Below are 15478 nucleotides of genomic sequence, written 5' to 3'. Positions count from 1 at the left end.
ACTAAAATTAAAATCTCTTTTAATTTAATTTGACGGCCCCACTAGCTTGGGTTCAAGCTAGGGCCACCAATAATATACCTAGGCCGGCCTAGCTTGGTTCCCAAGCTAGCTTGGCCCTTATTAGTGGGTATAGAAGGTGGGTATAGGTGGGTATAAAACTTCTACAAATAAGAGGCTACGATAGGGACCGAGAGGAGGAATTGGTTTTGGTCTCTCGATAAAATTAAGCATCCCGTGTTCGCCCCGAACACACAACTTAATTTTATCAATGATAATTCATTCCACTAGAGAATTATCATTGAACTACCGCACCAATCCCAAATTACATTTTTAGGCTCCTTCTTATTATGAGTGTGTTAGTCTCCCTGTGTTTAAGATATCAAATGTCCACTAATTAAGTGAGTTACTGACAACTCATTTAATTAATATCTAAGTCCAAGAGTAGTACCACTCAACCTTATTATCATGTCGGACTAAGTCCACCTGCAGGGTTTAACATGACAATCTTTATGAGCTCCTCTTGAGGACATTATCAACCTAGTATCTCTAGGACACAGTTTCCTTCTATAATCAACAACACACACTATAAGTGATACCATTTCCCAACTTATCGGGTTTATTGATTCAACGAACTAAATCTCACCCATTGATAAATTAAAGAAATAAATATCAAATATATGTGCTTGTTATTACATTAGGATTAAGAGCACACACTTCCATAATAACCGAGGTCTTTGTTTCTTTATAAAGTCAATATAAAAGAAACGACCTCAAATGATCCTACTCAATACACTCTGAGTGTACTAGTGTAATTATATAGTCAAGATAAACTAATACCTAATTACACTACGACCTTTCAATGGTTTGTTCCTTTCCATCATGGTCGTGAGCTTCTGTTTATAATTTATAAGCTACTGATAACATGATCTTCTGTGTGTGACACCACACACCATGTCATCTACAATATAAATTAATTGAACAACTACATTTATCATAAATGTAGACATTCGACCAATGTGATTCTTATTTCTAGATAAATGTTTATACCAAAAGCTAGGCTTTTAGTATACACTCCAACATGCACTTATGCCATCATGTATGTTTTCTCTAGGAAATACTATATGTTATGTGCACTTTATGTTATTATGTTATGCAAGGATTATGTATGATGAAAAGCCTAAGAGATGCTTCCCTTAAGTTGGGACTAAGAGCACTCTTCATGATATGACAAGAATATGTTATGCCATGATATGTCAAGAACATGATATGCTCTGATATGATATGAAACATGATATGTTATTTTACTTTGTATGACTTGTACCGGGGATGGGCACCTAAGTTGCCCCTAGGTCGATGGTCAATGAAACGGGTCTAGTAAGGGATGGGCTCCTAAGTGCCCCTAGGTTGATGGTCAAGGAAACGGGCCTAGTTCCTAGTAGGTTCAAGATTAGCTACCTTGGACCTATTTAGGATGCGCTCAAATTCATGTATGTGGTACAAAGTCGGGCCCTCATGATGAGATTATGTTTAAGTATTTATATGATATATATGTTTTCAAAGGACATCTTGCATATACTCATTTCATGATACATGTTTTCAAAGGACATCTTGCATATGTTTATTCATGCTAAATGTTTCTTTATGTTTTAATAAGATGTTTCTTTTTGAAAATATGTCTATGATGCCTAGATGATCATGTTACTACTTATGTATGAGTTTCTCACATGCTATGTTATGATTTACTTACATGAGTATGACTCTACTTTATGCTAGCATGATAATTTATATCTAGATGTTGGTTAAATGAACATGTCACCACTTTATGTTTAGATGCATGATTTATGTTTTGTGAGTAGGAAAGAATCTTACTAAGCCTATGTGCTTATAGTTTTATGTTTTCCTTGTACTTCAGAAAAGGGTAAGGAATGGCTACACTAAGAGGAGCAGTAGGTAGGGCAAAAGATGTGTGTGGAAGTGGCATGGTGGAAAGAAGATCTATTTTATATTTCAAGACTTATTCATTCTCTAAGTTTTTCTTATGAACTATTTTTCCTACTAGATACTTTTGGATGGTTTATACTTGATGTGAACTTATTTTTCATGTTTTATGCTTTAGTAAGATGATCATGTTGCAAGTAGTAAATATTGAATCAAGTTATATGCACTAGCATGTTGACATGTTTATTATGTTACATGATGTTGTAGCTCAAATGCCATTTTTATTAGTATGCTTTTATGATAGCATGATCAGTAGTTAGTTTTTATATATATACTTCCGCTGCCATGATTTTCATATGCATATATATGTGTGTATGTATGATTCAAGTAAGTAACCCCATCCCTCCCTTAGGGTAGTAGAAGGGGCGGGCGTTACAGTTTGGTATCAGAGCAGGTCTGCCTTTCCACTACACACACATCAAGCCTCCATACTGCTGCTCGAAGTAAGAATCTCTATGTCTACCCTACTTCTTTAATTATGATAAAGAATGCTTTAGTATAAGTATGCATGCGTACTCTCTTCTTTAATTATAATAAGAACTACTTTAGTCTAATTATGCATGATATAGGTTAGAATGGTAATCTTATGCTAGCCTTATTGTTGTTGATGAAGATAAGGAATGGCTAGAAGACGTAATACCAGAATGGATGAGACAGTACCCCCACCTAATCTGATGCATGTAGTTATTGAGCTCCAACGTCAGGTTACAGAACAACAGCAGGTGATTAATGCTCTGATGAATCAGCAGGGGAACCCTGCTACCCCACCAGGAAATCAGAATACGATGTCAGTCGTACCTACGGCTGTGCCAGTACCACCAGCACCAGTACCACCCGTGGGCCCTGCTCCAGTGGTTAGACAGGAGGCGTACCTGATTCAGTGGCAGAGACTGAAGCCGGAAGCCTTCTCTGGTAATTGTGAACCAAGGGACGCTCAAGCCTGGTTCAAGACTGTAGAAAGCATAGTAGAGCTATTGGACTGGCCTGAACATGAGAAAGTCAAGTGTGCATCGTTCTGCCTTACGGGAGATGCCAGAATGTGGTGGGACAGAGTTAAAGCAAATCGACAAGTGAATCAAATGCGATGGACGGACTTCAAAATAGAATTTTTCGAAGAATTCTTCCACATGCGTGTGACAAACAAGCACTACGACAAGTTCACCGACTTTCGGCAAGGTGACCTATCAGTCAATGAAGCTGTGAAGAGGTTTAACCGATTAGCGCGCCTATGCCCAGAGCTGGTCAGTACAGAAAGAGAAAGGGTCAGACTTATGCTGAAGATGCTCAGACTCGAGATAGCCCTGAATGTGGCCGGCGGAGTTAATAGACCGCAGACCGCCGAAGAGCTGATCAGCAGTGCCCTGATCACCGAGCACTATTTGAAGGCGCTGAACGAGGGCAAGAGTCAAGTCCAGTCGGGAGGACAGAAATCTCAAAGCACCTGAGCCAGCTGGAAAGGAAATAACAATGGCAAGAGAAAGCAATGGAATGACACTAAGAGTGGGCTAGCGAACAAGCAACCGATGTACCCTCAGTGTACTATATGTGGAAAGAAGCATCCTGGAGTATGCCGTATGGGCACAAATAGGTGCTATAATTGTGGACTGGAAGGGCATAGAGCCAGAGACTTCCCTACTCAAGTTCAGACACCTCCCCAGCAGTACGTCCAGAACAAGGGTGTTCCCCCACAACTACATCAGATGCAAGCTACGATAGAAGGCCCTCAGATAAGCCAAGGGAGATTGGAAGCCCCACCAGTTACAACGAATGCTAGGATTTTCTCCCTCACCAAGGAAGACGTAGCGAATACTTCTACGGTTGTCATAGGTCAAATATTTATTTTCAGTCAGCATGCTACTGTATTATTTGATACTGGGGCAACACACTCGTTCATCTCTGCACCTTTCACTAGGAAGATAGACATGCCACCACAAGTTTTAAATTGTAAGTTCCTAACAACCCTGCCTTCGGGAGAAGTGATGCCTTATACTCATGTGCTACGAGCCGCACCTATCAAAATTACAGACAGAGAACTCTATTGTGATCTGATAGTGCTCGACATGCAGGATTATGACGTGATATTGGGCATGGATTTCCTGAACAAATACGTTGCTTCGATCGAGTGCCGAAAAAAAAAGTGATTTTTCAGCCTAAAGAAGAACCGACGTTTGAATTTGTTGGAAACCGAATGGAAAGTGTGGGTTATGGAATAAAAATTATGTCCGAGCGACTCTCTACCCTGACAATAGCACGGATGCTGTTCGATGATATATTAGGGAAGCAAGCCCGAGACTCAAGCCTCCAAAGGATCAAGCAAGAGGTTCTAGAAGGAAAGAATGATGGATTTCTGATCGCTGACAACAGAGTATTATACCTCAGAGATCGGTTATGTATTCCCGATGATCCGGAGTTACGAAAAAATATATTATAGGAAGCTCACGCAACTCCCTATGCGATGCATCTTGGATCCACCAAGATGTACCAAGACCTGAAAAAGAAATTCTAGTGGTTAGGTATGAAAAGAGATGTGGCTCAGTATATCAGCACCTGCTTGACCTGCCAGAAAGTCAAAGCAGAACACCAGAGACCTGGAGGAGTACTGCAGCCAATTCATATTCCAGAATGGAAATGGGAGGACATTTCTATGGATTTCATCTCAGGACTACCCAAAACGACGAATGGATAAGATGCTATATGGGTGATCGTGGACAGATTGACAAAATCCACCCACTTCCTAGCAATCAAAATGGTCTACTCAACTGAGCAACTGGCTCAATTCTATGTTAAGGAAATTATCAGATTACATGGGATTCCGAAGACCATCATTTCGGATAGGGATGGTCGCTTTGTCTCTCATTTCTGGGAATGTGTTCAAAAGGCCCTTGGTACGAAATTATTATTCAGTACTGCCTTCTATCCTCAGACGGGCGGACAAACAGAAAGAGTGAATCAAACACTAGAAGATATGCTACGAGCTTGCGCCTTAAATTTTAAAGGGAGTTGGTGCCGATATCTATACTTGGCAGAATTCACCTACAATAATAGCTACCAAGCTACTATTGGAATGGCGCTCTACGAAGCTCTGTATGGGAGGAAATGTAGGTCCCCTATATGCTGGTATGAGAGTGGTGAGAAGAAGGAGATGGGACTCCGAACAGATTTCATTGATGAAACCACCCGGGCTATAGAGAACATCCGCCAAAGAATAGAAACTACTCAAAGCCGGCAAAAGAACTACGTGGATAAGCGGGGTAGACCGTTGGAATTCAGCGTCAGGGACTCAGTATTTCTCAAGGTAGCCCCTATGAAAGGAGTGATGAGATTCGGAAAGAAGGGTAAGCTAAGTCCACGTTACGTGGGACCATATCAAATTCGGAAAAGAGTCGGCAAGGTGGCTTATGAATTAGAGCTACCCCCGGAGATGTCGACTATTCACATTGTGTTCCATGTTTCAATGCTCAAGAAGTGCATTACCCGAATAGACCACGTGATCGAGCCACAGATAGTACAAGTTCAAGAGGACCTAAGTTATGTGAGTCGACCTATCCAGATATTAGATCGAGAAGTTAAAAGGCTAAGGAATAAAGAGTTGCCCTTAGTAAAGGTCATGTGGCAGAATCAACAGTTCGAAGAAGCCGTTTGGGAACGCGAAGACGATATAAGACAAAAGTACCCAGAGTTATTTTAAGTTCGAGGATGAACTTTTATGAGGTATGGGGGATTGTAACACCCATAGGATCACTAGCAATTTTATGAATTATTTTCCCATGATTAAAATAGGTTTTATGTAGATTTTTCAAAAATAAAAAAGAAATAGAACCAAAAAGAGGCATAAACAAGGTCTGAACCTTGGATCTCTTATTAGATGCATGTATGTGATAACCAGTAGCCCCAGCAGGGGTGTGCTGTTAGGAAAAGAAGGGAGATTGTAGTTAAGGTGAAGGCCCTTTCACTTAGAAGGAGACTTAGAAGGAAAAGTTGAGTTGTCTTCTTCCTCCCTAATGAAAAGATGAATTTGCCTTCTTCCTTCATTTAGCATAAATAAGAGAAAGGGAAAGATAACTTCATTTTTTCTTCTCTCTTCTTCCTCCTTCCTTCTCACCACCGAAAACCTAAGCCCTCACCTTCACCATTGCCGAAACCAAGCCAAAGGATTTCTCCTAGGGAAACTTCACAAAAGCAAGGGTACTTTTCATTAGTAAACCAAGCGAAAGGAAGTACGTATCTCCCTCACCTGCAGTACAAGTAGTTCCGTGTGTTTCATGTGTTGATAATGTTCAAAAACCTAGGATTAGGTTATTATATGTTTCAGACAAGAAGGGATAAAAGCTTAAGAGGAAGTTTAAGACCTCAACCATGCTTGTTTATTAGTCCTCATGATATGTAGACCATTATATGATGTTAGTATAAATTTTTCATGCTTCATGTTGCTTAGAAATTTCATGCCATACTCTTAGGGTTTCGGCCAAAGAAGGATAAAGGGATTAGAGACAATTTAAGACCTCAACTATGCTTGTTTATTAGTCCTCATGATATGTAGACCATTATATGATGTTACTATAAATTTTTCATACTTCATGTTGCTTAGAAATTTCATGCCATACTCTTAGGGTTTCGGCCAAAGAAGGATAAAGGGATTAGAGACAATTTAAGACCTCAACTATGCTTGTTTATTAGTCCTCATGATATGTAGACCATTATATGTTGTTAATTTAAGTTTTCATGCTACATGTTGTATTCAAAAGTTTAGAACCCTACCTTTAGGTTTCGGCCAAGATAGGAATATAAGGCTTAGAGCAAAGTTTTAAAACCTAATCATGCTTGTTTATGCTTCTTCATGATGTATGATCTCTTATATGATGTGAGTTTAAGTTTTCATGCTACATGTTGTATTCACAAGTTTAGAACCCTATCTTTAGGTTTCGGCCAAGATGAAATATAAGGCTTAGAGCAAAGTTTGAAATCTAACCATGCGTGTTTATGCTTCTTTATGATGTATGATCTCTTATATGTTATAGTTTAAGTTTTCATGCTTCTTGTTGTATTAAAAGTTTAAGAACCTTACACTTAGGGTTTGGCCAAGATCGAATAAAAGGTTTAGGGAAAAGTTTTAAAACCTAACTATGCTTGTTATGTTTCCTCATGATGTATGATTCTTGATATATGGTTAGTGTAAGTTTCCATGCTTCATGTTGGGTTAAAAACCTAGAATCCTACCTCTAGGTCTCGGCTAAGTTGTGATTTAGGTTTTGTAGGAAGATCAAAACCCAAACCATGCATGATAATGACTTCTTATGATGTAATATGGATTTTATGTCACAACGTTATATGTTATGTACACTTGTGCCATCATGTTTTGTTTTCTCTATGATATGCTAAATGTTATGTGCACTTATGTCATCAAGTATGTTTTCTCTAGGAAATGCTATATGTTATGTGAACTTTATGTCATTATGTTATGCAAGACTTATGTATGATGAAAAACCTAAGAGATGCTTCCCTTAAGTTGGGACTAAGAGCACTCTTCATGATATGACAAGAATATGATATGCCATGATATGACAAGAATATGATATGTTATTTTACTTTATATGGCTTGTACCGGGGATGGGCTCCTAAGTTGCCCCTAGGTCGATGGTCAATGAAACGGGCCTAGTAAGGGATGGGCTCCTAAGTGCCCCTAGGTCGATGGTCAAGGAAACGGGCCTAGTTCCTAGTAGGTTCAAGATTAGCTACCTTGGATCTATTTAGTATGCACGAAAATTCATGTATGTGCTACAAAGTCGGGCCCTTATGATGAGATTATGTTTAAGTATTTATATGATATATATGTTTTCAAAGGACATCTTGCATATACTTATTTCATGATACATGTTTTCAAAGGACATCTTGCATATGTTTATTCATGCTAAATGTTTCTTTATGTTTTAGTAAGATGTTTCTTTTTGAAAATATGTCTATGATGCCTAGATGATCATGTTACTACTTATGTATGAGTTTCTCACATGCTATGTTATGATTTACTTACATGAGTATGACTCTACTTTATGCTAGCATGCAAATTTATATCTAGATGTTGGTTAAATGAACATGTCACCACTTTATGTTTAGATGCATGATTTATGTTTTGTGAGTAGGAAAGAATCTTACTAAACCTATGTGTTTATAGTTTTATGTTTTCCTTGTACTGCAGAAAACGGTAAGGAATGGCTACACTAAGAGGAGCAGCAGGAAGGGCGAAAGATGTGTGTGGAAGTGGCATGGTGGAAAGAAGATCTATTTTATATTTCAAGACTTATTCATTCTCTAAGTTTTGCTTATGAACTATTTTTCCTACTAGATACTTTTGGATGGTTTATACTTGATGCATGTTGACATGTTTATTTTGTTACATGATGTTATAGGTCACATACCATATTTTATTAGTATGCTTTTATGATTGCATGATCAATAGTTAGTTTTTATATATATACTTCTGCTACCATGATTTTCATATGCATATATATTTGAGTATGTATGATTCAAGTAAGTAACGTCGTCCCTCCCTTAGGATAGTAGAAGGGGCGGGCGTTACAAATCGTACCCTATTAGATATTGTACGGTCTATGATGAGTCACACAGATCTTCCAATATCTCTTTGGGGCTATGCTCTGGACACAGCAACCTTCATACTCAACCATGTTCCATCCAAGGCTGTGATAAAGACACCATATAGGATATGGACTGGGAGAGATGCCCAGGTGTCTTTTATGAGGATTTGGGGTTGTGAGGCTTACGTTCGACGTCAAGTCTCGGACAAACTGGGACCCAAATCTGATAAGTGCTATTTTATTGGATATCCCAAGGAAACGAAGGGATATTACTTCTACATTCCAAGTCAAAACAAGGTAGTTTTTGCTAAGACTAGGGTATTTCTTGAAAAGGACTTTGTTTCTAAAAAAACTAGTGGGAATACGTTCAATCTTGAAGAAGTTCAGAATTTGGACCATAGCACTGAAGCCTTGATGGAAGTTGAACTGGAACCACAAAGTGTTGTGGATGATGAGATTGTTCCACAAGGAGTTGAGGAACAACAACCAGTTCAAGTAGACCTACCTCTTCGCAGGTCTGATAGGGTACGTCGTCAGCCTGAGAGATACTCATTTCTCTTGTCTAACCATGATGACGCTATGCTCATTGAGAATGAGCTTACCTCTTATCAGGAAGCTGTGATGAGACCAAATTATGAGAAATGGCTAGAGGTCATGAGATCCGAAATGGAATCCATGTACACCAACCAAGTATGGACTTTGGTTGATCCACCTGAAGGGATAAAACCCATTGGGTGTAAGTGGGTCTTTAAGAGAAAGACTGACATGGATAGACTGATATATAAGGGTCGTCTGGTAGCAAAAGGTTTCAAACAAATTCATGGTATTGACTATGATGAAACCTTTTCTCCAGTAGCGATGTTTAAGTCCATTCGGATCATTCTTGCTATTGCAGCATACCACGATTATGAGATCTGGCAGATGGATGTCAAAACTATGTTTTTGAATGGAAACCTACTCGAGGATGTGTACATGACACAGCCTGAGGGTTTTGTAGATCCGCAGCATACTGGCAGAGTATGCAAGCTGCATAAGTCCATTTATGGACTAAAGCAAGATTCTCGGAGCTGGAATCTTCGATTCGATGATGCGATCAAACAGTTTGGTTTCATCAAGAATGAAGATGACCCCTGTGTCTACAAGAAGGTTGTAGGGAACACAGTTGTCTTCCTTATATTGTATGTGGATGACATACTACTCATTGGGAACGACATCCCTTTGCTGCAGTCTGTAAAGACTTGGCTAGGGAATTGTTTCTCAATGAAGGACTTAGGTGAAGCAGCCTGTATTCTAGGCATACAGATCTATAGAGATAGATCTAAGGGATTGCTTGACCTAAGTCAGAGTACATATATTGACAAGGTTTTACTACGGTTTGCCATGCAGAACTCCAAGAAGGGATTTCTACCGATGTCACATGGTGTGAGTATTTCGAAGACTCAAAGTCCCTCTTCTAGAGAGGAGAGAGACCGTATGGATACGATCCCTTATGCTTCAGCCATAGGATCTATCATGTATGCCATGCTATGTACTCATCCTAATGTTTCGTATGCTTTGAGCATGACGAGCAGATACTAGTCAGATCCAGGTGAAAATCACTGGATAGCAGTTAAGAATATTCTTAAGTACTTAAGAAGGAATAAAAAATATTTCTTGATATATGGAGGCGATGATGAGCTAGCTGTAAAGGGTTACAATGATGCCAGCTTCCAAACTGACCAGGATGATTATAGATCGCAGTCTGGATTCGTGTTTTGCTTGAATGGTGGTGCTATGAGTTGGAAGAGTTTAAAGCAGGACACAGTTGTTGATTCTACAACAGAGGCCGAGTATATTGCTGTATCAGAAGAAGCAAAGGAGGCAGTTTGGATCCGCAAGTTCATTACTGAGCTTGGGGTGGTTCCTAGCATAGCCGATCTGATAGAGCTCTATTGTGACAACAATGGAGCAATTACACAGGCTAAGGAACCTTACTCACACCAGCGGACCAAACACATACTACGGCGCTTCCATCTAATTCGAGAGATCATCGATAGAGGAGATGTGAAGATTTGCAGAGTACCCACAGAGGCTAACATCGCTGATCCCTTGACCAAGACTTTGGCACAGAGAAAGCATGATGGTCACACTAGGTCATTGGGCCTTAGAGCCTACACTGATTGGCACTAGTGCTAGTGGAAGATTGTTAGTTAGAGCCCTAGAGTCAATAATATGATGATTGTTGTATGGACTCATTGTATCATATTCCCATGTATATATAGGCATTTATTTTGGTTAATATACTTACTTGTATTGGTGCTAAATAACTAAGTATAATAGCGTCCTTGAGTAGAAGGTTCTTATCTATATCAATCGATTGGTTGAATCGATAGTGAGATGATTTAGAGAACACTACTCTTAATATTTCCTAGTCAAGTATTAACATTCAGAGACAATGTTAATGCGACGAGACTAGCATGTAGGTCAACTCGATGACTTGATCTCACAAGTCATGGATATAGAGATATCAAGTTGACACATGGGTATGCATTGGAGAATGTATACTGAATGACCCACCATGAGAAAGTATCATGGATCGTTATATGAGTGTCATATACTTTCTCATGTGGCTATTAGTATGACTATTAGTCCTTGGACCTGAAGTCACCATGGTTCCCTACATAAGGAGTTGCATACTTTGACTTCGTCAAATATCACCCGTAACTGGGTGGACTATAAAGGCGATTACTGGGTATGTATCAAATTATACGGAGGGATGTGAGTGATGTAGATGGAATCTATCCCTCCTATATAACAGGAGTGATATCGTTATTCTTGATAGAGTGAGACCACTAAGTATATGGACATGCCCAAATGAGTCAATATGAGATATTGAGCTCATTTGATTATAGTGAGTCTACTTGGAGTTCAAGATTTAGATTGATCAGATGATGACACCGTCTATGCCTCAAATTGATCAATCTAGATGTTAAGGATAGAAGGACATTGTCATATATTGTGAAGAGTCACAATTAGTAGTCACAAGGTGATGTTGGATCTCAACATTCTTGTAACTTGGGTAGTAATGATGTGTTGCTAGATACAGCTCATTACTTATACTTCTAAATGGGTATAGGAGCATTACCAACGTTACAAGAACCTATAGGGTCACACACAAAGGGCAATTAGATGGAGATTAGGTTCATATGATGAACCAAGAGGATTAGGTTCATGTGATGAACCAAATTGGATTAAGTGTAATCCTAATTAGACTAATTGAGTTGGACTCAATTTGGTTCATGTGTTAAATGAGTCTAATTAGATTTGGATTCATTGAGTCAATTTAATTCAATGGATATAGATTCATTAAATTAAATTGGTTTGAATCAAATGGTTAGATTTGATCAACCATGAGAGAGAAGAGGTCAAGTTTGACTTGACTTGAGAAGGGAAGATGAAAGGCCAAGTTTGACTTGACCAATGCCACCTCATTTGTGGGTTGGCATAGAGTGGGCCAATGATGATGTTACACATCATCAAGGATAGTACATGTGTGTGCCACCTCATGAGGGAGATCAAGAGTTGTGACTCTTGGTATTCCATGGAGTTTAAAACTCCTCATGAAGTGGTCGGCCACATTATGTATGTGTGGGTTACAATTTTTGTTCTCATTCACTCCTTCTTCTTTCTCCTCTCATCTTCTTCTCTCCCTCTCCTCCACCTTGGCCGAAACCTTCAAGAGTGCTAGCACACTCTAAGGTTTCTTCTCCACCTTTTTGTTCGTGTGGATACACATAGAGGAGTGTTCACTTGACACCCTTGAGATCCGGCAAACTTTGGACGAGTGGGATAAGCGAAGTGCTTCGCATCAAAGGTATAACTTCCCTAACATGTAGATCTAGTGTAGATCAAGGATTAGAAAACTTGTATATGTAAAATTTTAATCTTCGCACGGATCCGTTGGCATGGAACTTCGGGGTTTTTCCGGCCCGAAAGTCCCAACACAAACTTGCGTGTTGGCTCTGAGTACCTCCCTCCCCATCGGATGAGTTTGTTTACAGATCACTAGATCAAACTTCCTTTATGGATGGTTATACAAAATTATTTAGGAACGTGTGATATTCTCCATCTGAAGGGGCCAATCCTATTAAATAGACTAAGTATCAAGTAATGGTATACACTTAGGCACATTTAATAGTATCCTTCCCATCGGAGTCACTGCTATTATTTGTGCGACCAAAGGAAAAATCAACTATTAATTTTATTTGTCATAAAGTTAGGTTGACAAGAATAAAATTAATGGGTAAAACCTCCTCTTACAAATGTTTGATTTTATATGCGTCCACACTATCGTGGCTTGCAAAATTCACGGTGTTTGAGGTGTTGGTAAATTTAAATAATATTGTTTGAGGAATCAATATTATTCTAAATTTAGAGTCTTGACCAAAGTTTATTTTGTGATTCTTAGGATGACTATCAACCCACTAGCTATTATACTGAAAGAGAACAAACTTACTGGCCCCAATGCGGTGACTAGACCCGATTGTGGTGGCTAAAGATGGCAGTAGCTAGGGTTGGCAGCACACGGAGGACAGTGATAGAAGAAGCCATAATAGTTGAAAAATTAATTTCCATATTTATTACTTTTATTTACTGTGATGTGTGTGTGCATGTGATGTGTGCTTGTGTGGTTAAAATTCCTCACCTTAAATAACTAAGTGGGAGAGGGATTAGTAAATAAATTCCACAGTCTCCATTATTGGTTTGTAAGTGATGCTACAAACTTGTGTGTTGGCTCTGAGTACCTCCCTCCCCATCGGATGAGTTTGTTTGCAGATCACTAGATCAAACTTCCTTTATGGATGGTTATAGAAAATTATTTAGGAACGTGTGATCTTCTCCATCTGAAGGGCACAATTTTATTTAATGGACTAAGTATCAAGTAATGGTATACACTTAGGCACATTTAATAGTATCCTCCCCCATCGGAGTCACTGCTATTATTTGTACGACCAAAGGAAAAGCCAACTATTAATTTTATTTGTCATAAAGTTAGGTTAACAAGAATAAAATTAATGGGTAAAACCTCCTCTTACAAATGTTTGATTTTGTATACGTCCACACTATCGTGGCATGCAAAATTCACGGTGTTTGAGGTGTTGGTAAATTTAAATAATATTGTTTGAGAAATCAATATTATTCTAAATTTAGAGTCTTGACCAAAATTTATTTGTGATTCTTAGGATGACTTTCAACCCACTGGTAATTATACTGAAAGATAACAAACTTACTGGTCCCAATTACATAAATTGGAAAAGAAATCTGGACATTGTCCTAACTGCTGAAGGCTATAAGTTTGTACTATTGGAGGTCTGCCCTAATGTACCTAATAGTGATTCTAGTGAAGAGGAGATTGAGGCTTATAAGAAATAGGTAAAGGCAGATGAGATGATGCGGTGTTACATTTTGGCTTTAATGTCAAATGTGCTGCAACATCAGCATCAGGATTTACTAACTGCTTATGACATGATGAACAATCTCAAAGAACTCTTCGGACACCAGAATCGGGCTGCTAGGCAAGAGGCAATGAGAAAGTTAATGACAACCACCATGTCAGAGGGGGCACCCGTAAGGGATCATATCCTCAAGATGATGGATTATCTGATTGAAATACAAATCCTTGGAGCTGAGATCGATGGGGAACCCCAGATCGATATTATTCTCCAAACGCTACCCAGAAGTTTTGAGCAGTTCTGCCTGAACTATAACATGAACAAAAGGGCTTATACGTTGGCGGAACTCCTGAGAGAACTATAGGCAGCAGAAGGTATATTTCGTCATAGTTCTTAAATTCACTTTACTGAAAATGTTTCTACTTCTAAGTCGAAAGGCAAGAAGAAGAAGAAACAGGCTAGCTCAGCAATGAAGAGATCTCTAGGTATTAGACCTAAAGCTGGACTGAAGAAGCCAAAGGGCAAGTGCTTCATCTGCAAGCAGACTGGACATTGTAAGGCAGACTGTCCTCGTAGGAATCAGAACAATAAAGGTATATCTTATTCTCTAGTAGTTGAAACATGCTTAGCGGTGTTATCTACCTGTACCTGGTGTGTAGATACAGGTGCCACTGATCATGTCACAATACATTGCAGGGGTTCCAGGAAACCCGATGACTATATGAGAGAGAGATAACGGTCTACATGGGCAATGTTACGAAAGTGGCAGTTGTTGCAGTGGGAGACGTCTACTTATCATTTGATAGGAATAGAAATTTGATTTTGAGAAATTATCTTTATGTACCAAGTTTTAGAAAGAATTTAATTTCAGTTTCTAAATTGTTTGTGGATGGATATTTTGTTTCTTTTGATGACAAAGTAGTTATTAAGAAGAATAGGGTTATTATCTGTTTTGGTACATTAGTAGGCAACTTGTATACTCTAAATCTAATTTCTCCTACAAAGTAACAAATGGAAATTAATAAAACATCTTCTAATTCTAATAAGAGAAAGGAACCTTCGGAAATGAACCAAACATATCTTTGGCATCCAAGACTTAGTCATATTAACTTAAGTAGGATTCAAAGGCTAATAGTCGATGGACGCTTGAATTCATTAGTGTTAGAAAACTTTCCAACTTGCGAATCTTGCTTGGAAGATAAAATAACCAAGAGACCTTTTAAGGCCAAGGGGTATAGAGCCAAAGATGCGTTAGAACTGGTTCATTCTGATTTGTGTGGGTCTATGTCTATCTAGGCAAGAGTTCGTTACGAATATTTTGTCTCTTTTATAGATGATTATTCAAGATACGGATACATTTACTTGATGCGCCACAAGTCAAAGTGCTTTGATAAGTTCAAAGAGTACAGGGCTGATGTGGAGAAACGTCTTGGTAAAAGTATCAAGAAACTACGGTCT

This window comes from Zingiber officinale, chromosome 8B, assembly GCF_018446385.1.
Source record: "Zingiber officinale cultivar Zhangliang chromosome 8B, Zo_v1.1, whole genome shotgun sequence".
NCBI lineage: Eukaryota > Viridiplantae > Streptophyta > Magnoliopsida > Zingiberales > Zingiberaceae > Zingiber > Zingiber officinale.
Note: the sequence above shows the minus strand (reverse complement) of the source record.